We start from the raw sequence: 11,024 nt of genomic DNA on the forward strand, positions 1-11,024 counted from the left end.
AAAGTACATCAGGACTTTAAGAATATCTTCTAAATTTCAGCGACGGCTCTGTCACAATAATCGACCAGCCCGGTGCAGTTGGGCGGTCGGCGGCGCGCTACGGTTGAGCGTTCTCTCGCGCGCTCTCTCTCTCGCTCTCTCTCGCACACACGCAAACCGGTTATCATACGGAGGCCGCCATTACAGATGCGCAGAACGGATGAGCAAGACACGTCAGCTATATAAAGAGCGAGAGTTCAGTTCTCTACCTAAATCCGTATTACAGGTATATTTTATTTCACAACACTTTGCCTTGTTCCTTTCTTCTCTGCTGTTCACTTCAAACACGCTCCATGCGCACGGAGCGCGGTGGTGCGTTTACGGGCAGTCGGAGAAATCAACGCCAACAAAAAAAATTACATCCAGCCTAGTTAAGACCATACCAAAGACTATAAAAATGGGACCCATTGCCTCCCTGCGTGTGTGACGATCATTGGGACTTAAAAAAAAAAAAAAAAAAAAAAAGAAATTTTTAAAAAATTCATAAAAACTGGGTGCGTATTATACATGGGTACAAGCTTTTTTCCAGCATCAGCATGCCATTTTTAGGGGTGCGTACTATACATGGGGGCGCACTATACACGGAAAAAAACGGTATTCGCCTGAGTTGGCGCGAGCTCCAGGTGGAGAGGCTGATTTTTCGCCATTTGTGGCCGACCGCGGGAACCAGCCGAAGCGGACACATTACGGCGCAAGAGCCGTTGGCACTTAGAAAATATTCGCCTGAGTTGGCGCGAGCTCCAGGTGGAGAGGCTGATTTTTCGCCATTTGTCGCCGACCGAGGGAACCAGCCAAAGCGGACACATTACGGCTTAAGAGCCGTTGGCACTTAGAAAATATTCGCCTGAGTTGGCGCGAGCTCCAGGTGGAGAGGCTGATTTTTCGCCATTTGTGGCCGACCGCGGGAACCAGCCGAAGCGTACACTTGACGGCGCAAGAGCCGTTGGCACTTAGAAAATATTCGCCTGAGTTGGCGCGAGCTCCAGGTGGAGAGGCTGATGTTTCGCAATTTGTGGCCGACCGCAGGAACCAGCCAAAGCGGACACTTGACGGCGCAAGAGCCGTTGGCACTTGGAAAATATTCGCCTGAGTCGGCGCGAGCTCCAGGTGGAGAGGCTGATTTTTCCCCACTTGTGGCCGACCGCGGGAACCAGCCAAAGCGGACACTTGACGGCGCAAGAGCCGTTGGCACTTAGAAAATATTCAGAAATTCTCACCGACCTCCGTGGTGGAGAGGCCGAATTTTCGACATTCGGAACCAACCGGGGAACCGTCGCCACTCGGACAAGTTGTGCGGCAGCCCACGCTTGCACTTAGAAAATATTCTGAAATTATCACCGACCTCCGTGGTGGAGAGGCCGAATTTTCGCCATTCGGATCCGACCGAGGAACCGTCGCCACTCGGACAAGTTGTGCGGCAGCCCACGCTCGCACTTAGAAAATATTCTGAAATTTTCACCGACTTCCGTGGTGGAGAGGCCGAATTTTTGCGATTCGGGTCCGAAAGGAGAACCGTCGCAATTCGGACAGCTTGTGCGGCAGCCCACGCTCGCACTTAGAAAATATTCTGAAATTATCACCGACCTCCGTGGTGGAGAGGCCGAATTTTCGACATTCGGAACCGACCGGGGAACCGTCGCCACTCGGACAGCTTGTGCGGCAGCCCACGCTGGCACTTAGAAAATATTCTGAAATTCCCACCGACTTCCGTGGTGGAGAGGCCGAATTTTTGCGATTCGGGTCCGAAAGGAGAACCGTCGCAATTCGGACAGCTTGTGCGGCAGCCCACGCTCGCACTTAGAAAATATTCTGAAATTCTCACCGACCTCCGTGGTGGAGAGGCCGAATTTTCGACATTCGGAACCGACCGGGGAACCGTCGCCACTCGGACAGCTTGTGCGGCAGCCCACGCTCGCACTTAGAAAATATTCTGAAATTCCCACCGACTTCCGTGGTGGAGAGGCCGAATTTTTGCGATTCGGGTCCGAAAGGAGAACCGTCGCAAGTCGGACAGCTTGTGCGGCAGCCCACGCTCGCACTTAGAAAATATTCTGAAATTATCACCGACCTCCGTGGTGGAGAGGCCGAATTTTCGCCATTCGGATCCGACCGAGGAACTGTCGCCACTCGGACAAGTTGTGCGGCAGCCCACGCTCGCACTTAGAAAATATTCTGAAATTTCCACCGACTTCCGTGGTGGAGAGGCCGAATTTTTGCGATTCGGGTCCGAAAGGAGAACCGTCGCAATTCGGACAGCTTGTGCGGCAGCCCACGCTCGCACTTAGAAAATATTCTGAAATTATCACCGACCTCCGTGGTGGAGAGGCCGAATTTTCGCCATTCGGATCCGACCGAGGAACCGTCGCCACTCGGACAAGTTGTGCGGCAGCCCACGCTCGCACTTAGAAAATATTCTGAAATTCCCACCGACTTCCGTGGTGGAGAGGCCGAATTTTTGCGATTCGGGTCCGAAAGGAGAACCGTCGCAATTCGGACAGCTTGTGCGGCAGCCCACGCTCGCACTTAGAAAATATTCTGAAATTATCACCGACCTCCGTGGTGGAGAGGCCGAATTTTCGCCATTCGGATCCGACCGAGGAACTGTCGCCACTCGGACAAATTGTGCGGCAGCCCACGCTGGCACTTAGAAAATATTCTGAAATTCCCACCGACTTCCGTGGTGGAGAGGCCGAATTTTTGCGATTCGGGTCCGAAAGGAGAACCGTCGCAATTCGGACAAGTTGTGCGGCAGCCCACGCTCGCACTTAGAAAATATTCTGAAATTATCACCGACCTCCGTGGTGGAGAGGCCGAATTTTCGCCATTCGGATCCGACCGAGGAACCGTCGCCACTCGGACAAGTTGTGCGGCAGCCCACGCTCGCACTTAGAAAATATTCTGAAATTCTCACCGACCTCCGTGGTGGAGAGGCCGAATTTTCGCCATTCGGATCCGACCGGGGAACCGTCGCGCCTCGGACAGATTGCGTGTCAGCCCTCGGTGACACTTAGAAAATATTCGCAAAATTTTATCGGACCTCCAGGACCGCTTTTTCACCCTCGCTGTCCGACTGGAGAACCGTCGTAGCTCGGACAGTTCGTGTGCCAGCATCCGCTGGCACTTAGAAAAATTTTAAATAAGAAAAAAAAGTCTTCTGCACATACGTGCCGACTATATTTTGCGATTAGGGGGTAAAGGGGATGAGTACAGTAACTAAGGGGACCAACTCATCGTACTCTGGCGCACCAACAGACCGAAGCCGGTACTGCATCAGAGCTTACCCCTGGTACCTGGGACTTCCGTGTGGAGCTTCAGGGCCGTTCCGCCTAACTTTTTACGCCCGATTGGTTTTCCAGGGACGCGGCTAAGCATTTTTGACCAATGATGGAGCTTTTTTCCGACTTCCGTGTGGAGCTTCAGGGCCGTTCCGCCTGACTTTTTACGCCCGATTGGGCTTCCAGGGACGCGGCTAAGCATTTTTGACCAATGATGGAGCTTTTTTCTGACTTCCGTGTGGAGCTTCAGGGCCGTTCCGCCTAACTTTTTACGCCCGATTGGGCTTCCAGGGACGCGGCTAAGCATTTTTGACCAATGATGGAGCTTTTTTCCGACTTCCGTGTGGAGCTTCAGGGCCGTTCCGCCTAACTTTTTACGCCCGATCGGGCTTCCAGGGACGCGGCTAAGCATTTTTGACCAATGATGGAGCTTTTTGCAGACTTCCAGACGGTGCTTTGGGGGCCTTCCCCCTCACTTTCTACGCCCGATTGGGCTTCCAGGGCCGCGGCTAAGCATTTTCAACAGAAATGGAGCTTTTTTCGGACTTCCAGACGGTGCTTTGGGGGCCTTCCCCCTCAGTTTCTACGCCCGAGGAGGCTTCCAGGGACGCGGGTAAGAATTTTTAACAGAAATGGAGCTTTTTGCAGACTTCCAGCCGGTGCTTTGGGGGCCTTCCCCCTCACTTTCTACGCCCGAGGAGGCTTCCAGGGACGCGGCTAAGCATTTTTAACAGAAATGGAGCTTTTTGCGGACTTCCAGACGGTGCTTTGGGGGCCTTCCCCCTCACTTTCTATGCCCGAGGAGGCTTCCAGGGACGCGGGTAAGCATTTTTAACAGAAATGGAGCTTTTTGCAGACTTCCAGCCGGTGCTTTGGGGGCCTTCCCCCTCACTTTCTACGCCCGAGGAGGCTTCCAGGGACGCGGCTAAGCATTTTTAACAGAAATGGAGCTTTTTGCAGACTTCCAGACGGTGCTTTGGGGGCCTTCCCCCTCACTTTTTACGCCCGAGGAGGCTTCCAGGGCCGCGGCTAAGCATTTTTAACAGAAATGGAGCTTTTTGCGGACTTCCAGACGGTGCTTTGGGGGCCTTCCCCCTCACTTTCTACGCCCGAGGAGGCTTCCAGGGACGCGGCTAAGCATTTTTAACAGAAATGGAGCTTTTTGCGGACTTCCAGACGGTGCTTTCGGGGCCTTCCCCCTCACTTTTTACGCCCGAGGAGGCTTCCAGGGACGCGGCTAAGCATTTTTAACAGAAATGGAGCTTTTTGCGGAGCTCCAGACGGTGCTTTGGGGGCCTTCCCCCTCACTTTCTACGCCCGAGGAGGCTTCCAGGGACGCGGCTAAGCATTTTTAACAGAAATTGAGCTTTTTGCAGACTTCCAGACGGTGCTTTGGGGGCCTTCCCCCTCACTTTCTACGCCCGATTGGGCTTCCAGGGACGCGGCTAAGCATTTTTAACAGAAATTGAGCTTTTTGCGGAGCTCCAGACGGTGCTTTGGGGGCCTTCCCCCTCACTTTCTACGCCCGAGGAGGCTTCCAGGGACGCGGCTAAGCATTTTTAACAGAAATGGAGCTTTTTGCGGAGCTCCAGACGGTGCTTTGGGGGCCTTCCCCCTCACTTTCTACGCCCGATTGGGCTTCCAGGGACGCGGCTAAGCATTTTTAACAGTAATGGAGCTTTTTGCGGAGCTCCAGACGGTGCTTTGGGGGCCTTCCCCCTCACTTTCTACGCCCGAGGAGGCTTCCAGGCACCCGGCTAAGCATTTTTAACAGAAATGGATCTTTTGGAGGACTTTTAGCCGGTGCTTTGGGGGCCTTCCCCCTCACTTTCTACGCCCGAGGAGGCTTCCAGGCACCCGGCTAAGCATTTTTAACAGAAATGGATCTTTTGGGGGACTTCCAGCCGGTGCTTTGGGGGCCTTCCCCCTCACTTTCTACGCCCGAGGAGGCTTCCAGGCACCCTGCTAAGCATTTTTAACAGAAATTGAGCTTTTTGCGGACTTCCAGCCGGTGCTTTGGGGGCCTTCCCCCTCACTTTCTACGCCCGAGGAGGCTTCCAGGCACCCGGCTAAGCATTTTTTAACAGAAATGGATCTTTTGGGGGACTTCCAGCCGGTGCTTTGGGGGCTTTCCCCCTCACTTTCTACGCCCGAGGAGGCTTCCAGGCACCCGGCTAAGCATTTTTAATACATTATGGAGCTTTTTGCGGACTTCCGCATGGAGCTCAAGGGCCGTTCCGCCTTGCTTTTTACGCCCGATTAGATTTGCATAATAATTTGGAACACGGTGCCGTGTTCCAAATTATTATGCAAATTGTATTTAAGTGTCATAAAGATTACATTTTTTGTTTTTCAATTGAACTCATGGACGGTATTCTGTGTCTGTGTCTGAAATCAATCTCAGACACCTGTGATAGTCCACCGGGTGAGCCCAATTAAGGAAAAACTATTTAAGCTTGGCGTTCCACATCTCCGGTCTCTTTTTGGAACAAGCAACAAGCAACATGGGAAAGAAAAAGGATCTCTCTGCTGTCGAAAAGCGTGAAATCGTTCAATGCCTTGGACAAGGTATGAAGACCTTAGACATTTCACGAAAACTTAAGCGTGACCATCGAACTGTAAAGACATTTGTCGCTGATTCGGAGCACACGCGGGTTCGTGCAGATAAAGGCACAACGAGGAAGATTTCTGCAAGACAAAAACATCGAATTAAGAGGGCAGCTGCAAAAAGGCCACTACAGACGAGCAAACAGATATTCGACGCTGCTGGTGCCTGTGAAGTCCCACGAACGTCGAGGTGTAGGATCCTCCAGAGTCTTGCAGTTATGCGGAAACCCTCTATTCGGCCACCCCTAAACAACGCTCACAAGCAGAAACGGCTGCAGTGGGCCCAGGACTACATGAAGACTAATTTTCAAAAAGTCTTGTTCACTGATGAGTGCCGTGCAACCTTGGATGGTCCAGACGGATGGAGTCGTGGATGGTTGGTGGACGGCCACCATGTCCCAACAAGGCTGCGACGTCAGCAAGGAGGTGGCGGAGTCATGTTTTGGGCCGGAATCATGGGGAGAGAGCTGGTTGGCCCCTTTAGGGTCCCTGAAGGTGTGAAAATGACATCTGTAAAGTATGTGGAGTTTCTGACTGACCACTTTCGTCCATGGTACAACAAGAAGAACCGTGCTTTCCGTAGCAAAATCATCTTCATGCATGACAATGCACCATCTCATGCTGCACGGAATACCTCTGCTTCATTGGCTGCTATGGGCATAAAAGGAGAGAAACTCATGGTGTGGCCCCCATCCTCCCCTGACCTCAATCCTATTGAAAACCTTTGGAGCATCCTCAAGCAAAAGATCTACGAGGGTGGGAGGCAGTTCACATCCAAACAGCAGCTCTGGGAGGCTATTCTGACATCCTGCAAAGAAATTCAAGCAGAAACTGTCCAAAAACCCACAAGGTCAATGGATGCAAGAATTGTGAAGCTGCTATTAAATAAAGGGTCCTATGTTAAAATGTAACTTGTTTGTTTTTGATTGAAATAGCTTTTGATTTCAGTAAATATGACCTCCTAATGCTGTAAATTCTAAAGATGAGCATTTCAGTTCATAACAACCTATAAAATGTTATAAAACTCTGTTGTGCGTAATAATTTGGAACAGTGCATTTTAAGTTTTTTATTTTTGAAAAATTCTGTTGTCATTCGGAGGTTTGTTCAATAACATTAAAATTCATTAAACTAATGGTTGATGACTTGAAAATTATGCTGACTCATTTTGCATCGACTATTTAGGAAAATATGAGATAAATATCATTTGCATAATAATTTGGAACACGGTGTAGAGGAGATCGTTTGAGAAACGCGATTGTTTACACTTTGCTGAGGCTCGTGGGAGATTGCGAGCTGAGGCTCATAGGAAATTGCGGATGGCTAATGCTATAAGGATAGCTGCTATACGCGTGAGGCTATTTCATGTCAAAATAGGCTGCTCTGTTCATGTTTCGAGTAAATCTACGGATCGATATATAAGGGAAACATAGGTAAGTAGTACCAATGCGTTAGATCGAACTTTAGTCAGTTCTGATCATTTTATAGGAGATCATTTGAGAAACGCGATTGTTTACACTTTACTGAGGCTCATGGGAGATTGCGAGCTGAGGCTCATAGGAAATTGCGGATGGCTAATGCTATAACGATAGCTGCTATACGCGCGAGGCTATTTCATGTCAAAATAGGCAGCTCTGTTCATGTTTTGAGTACCGTTTTTTTCCGTGTATAGTGCGCAAAATTTAACTAATTTATTGTCCTAAAATCTGGGGTGCGCATTATACATGGGTACAATTTTTTTTTAATTTTTTTTTTTTTTTTAATTTTTTTTTTTTTTTTTTTTAAAGAAAGTCATGGTACAACAAAACCAACAACAGGACTGACCGACAAAGTCGTGGAACAAAAAGACAGGGTGACATTACCAAAGACAGGAACAGAAATCACATCATGACAGTAACACATGCAATGATCCGACGGTGAGCGAGGGGCAGACAGGACTTAAATACAAAACACGTTACATCGATTGAGGTGACACAGGAAGAGAGGGGCGACGCAAACAGAAACTATGGCAACCTAGACACATAGCAAAACTGGGGACGAGACATGACAAATCTCCCCCGAAATGAAACTTGAAATCACCTTTCTTCTTGTTTGTTGTCAATCGCGCATCACATTCAGCCATCCTGCCCAACACACTTACTCAGTAAAATTCATAATTGACGACACATCGTTTGATGCGATGGTGCAATCCTTGATGGTGTGTTATTGTCAAATATTGTTTGTTTTTAAATCTTCATCGCGGACCGGACGTCATACGGAGGCAGTATAACTGCGCATGCGCACTATGGATCCCATGCGCAGAACGGATGCGCAAGACACGTCAGCTATATAAAGAGCGAGAGTTGTTTTCTTCCTATTAGTTTCAATTCACAGTTTAATTAGCAGTAGCAATCAGCAAATAACAAAATGCGTATTACAGGTAATATTTTATTTCACAACACTTTGCCTTGTTCCTTTCGTCTCTGCTGTTCACTTCAAACACGCTCCATACGAACACAATGCTCTGGTATCAGACAAGGCTTGCTCGATCACCTGCTCGTTTGCTGTCTGTCACAATGTACCCTACACAAATCCGAAATTTGTTGCGGCTCCGAGTCACGACGAGGGGCAAGTTTTGGGTTCCAAGGGTGTTTTTATTCCTCTTCAACGTCTCTCCCATACAGAGCCGCCTTTTTCACGTCCGCACGCCTTTTTCACATGCGCGCACGGAGCGCGGTGGTGCGTTTACGGGCAGTCGGAGAAATCAACGCCAACAAAAAAAATACATCCAGCCTATTTAAGACCATACCAAAGACTATAAAAATGGGACCCATTGCCTCCCTGCGTGTGTGACGATCATTGGGACTTAAAAAAAAAAAAAAAAAAGGAAAGAAAGAAAATAAAAAAAAAATCATAAAAATTGGGTGCGTATTATACACGGGTACAGGCTTTTTTCCAGCATCAGCATGCCATTTTTATGGTGCGTATTATACCTTTGGGCGCATTATACACGGAAAAAAACGGTAAATCTACGGATCGATATGGAAGGGAAACATAGGTAAGTAGTACCAATGCGTTAGATTGAACTTTAGTCAGTTTTGATCATTTTATATGAGATCGTTTGAGAAACGCGATTGTTTACACTTTGCTGAGGCTCATGGGAGATTGCGAGCTGAGGCTCATAGGAAATTGCGGATGGCTAATGCTATAATGATAGCTGCTATACGCGTGAGGCTATTTCATGTCAAAATAGGCTGCTCTGTTAATGTTTCGAGTAAATCTACGGATCGATATGGAAGGGAAACATATGTAATTAGTACCAATGCGTTAGATCGAACTTTAGTCAGTTCCAATAATTTTATAGGAGATCGTTTGAGAAACGCGATTGTTTACAGAGGGCTCGTTGGTTATTGGCTAGTGGGTGCATACCGCAACCCTAGTCAACCTCAGTTTGTTGCAGTAAAGCTTCTATTTTATGCGCCTTATAGTTCGGTGCGCCTTATATATGGACAAAGTTTTAAAATGGGCCGTTAATTGAAGGTGCGCCTTATACCCCGGTGCGCCTCATAGGGCGCAAAATACGGTACATAAATTCATTTTAAAAAAATAGATTACAACGTCATTGATAGATTATAGAACAGAATCACATCAGGTCAGAGCCTGGCATAAATTCATTTAAGAACATTTAAGAACATTTTAGATTATAATAAACAAACAGAAACAAAAACAACATCATTGCTTTAGTAGCAGCTAGAAAGCAAAAGAGAATAAAAAAGTTTTACCGTTTTTTTCCGTGTATAGTGCGCAAAATTTAACTAATTTATTGTCCTAAAATCTGGGGTGCGCATTATACATGGGTACAACATTTTTTTAAATTTTCGCTCGTTATATAGCTGACGTGTCTTGCGCATCCGTTCTGTGCATTTTATTTCACAACACTTTGCCTTTCTTCTCTGCTGTTCACTTCAAACACGCTCCATGCGACCGCAATGCTCTCGTATCAGACGCTTGCTCGATCACCTGCTCGTTTGCTGTCCCGTGCGCGCACGGAGCGCGGTGGTGCGTTTACGGGTAGTCGGAGAAATCAACGCCAACAAAAAAAATTACATCCAGCCTAGTTAAGACCATACCAAAGACTAGAAAAATGGGACCCATTGCCTCCCTGCGTGTGTGACGATCATTGGGACTTAAAAAAAAAAAAAAAAAAAAATTAAAATTTTTTTTTTAAAAATTCATAAAAATTGGGTGCGTATTATACATGGGTACAAGCTTTTTCCAGCATCAGCATGCCATTTTTAGGGGTGCGTACTATACATGGGGGCGCACTATACACGGAAAAAAACGGTAAGTTTAGATTTAAAGATGGGTAGGGTAGGGGCAGATCGAATGTCCTCTGGGAGTTTATTCCAGCTATGGGGGGCATAATGGCAAAAAGCAGCTTCACCATGTTTTGTTTTGTACCTGGGAACAATTAGCAGGCCTGTTCCCGATGACCTAAGTGATCTAGAAGGTTCATAGTGTTGGAGCAGTTTAGAGAGGTATTTTGGCCCTGGCCCATTTAGAGATTTATAAACTATTAGCAGAATCTTAAAATCTATTCTATGGCATACTGGTAGCCAGTGTAGGGACTTGAGTATTGGTGAAATGTGTTCTGCTTTCTTGGTTCTTGTTAGAACTCGAGCAGCAGCATTTTGAATGAGCTGTAGTTGTTTCATAGCTTTCTTTGGTAGGCCTTCGAAGAGGCTGTTCCCGTAGTCCAATCTGCTAGATATGAAGGCATGAATTAATTTTTCAAGATCTTGTTTGGATGTATAGCCTCTGAGCCTTGCTATTTTTTTTAGCTGGAAGAAGGCACATTTTCTTATGAGTTTCATGTGGGAGTTGAAATTCAGGTCAGAGTCAATAATAATGCCAAGAATTTGTACTTGTTCCTTTGGTTTAAGGCAGTGCTTCTCAATTATTTTCTGTTACGCCCCCCCTAGCAAGAAGAAAACTATTCGCGCCCCCCCTCCCCACCGTGACTATCCTAACTTGTCTTGTAAGTCGTAAAATGTTGCACTGTCGCAAACTTGACAGAAGTAACAATGAGAGCGCCACTGCCCCCTGCTGTAGTAAAACGCGCAATT

Source organism: Syngnathus typhle, unplaced genomic scaffold (assembly GCF_033458585.1).
Source record: "Syngnathus typhle isolate RoL2023-S1 ecotype Sweden unplaced genomic scaffold, RoL_Styp_1.0 HiC_scaffold_117, whole genome shotgun sequence".
Taxonomy (NCBI): Eukaryota; Metazoa; Chordata; class Actinopteri; order Syngnathiformes; family Syngnathidae; genus Syngnathus; species Syngnathus typhle.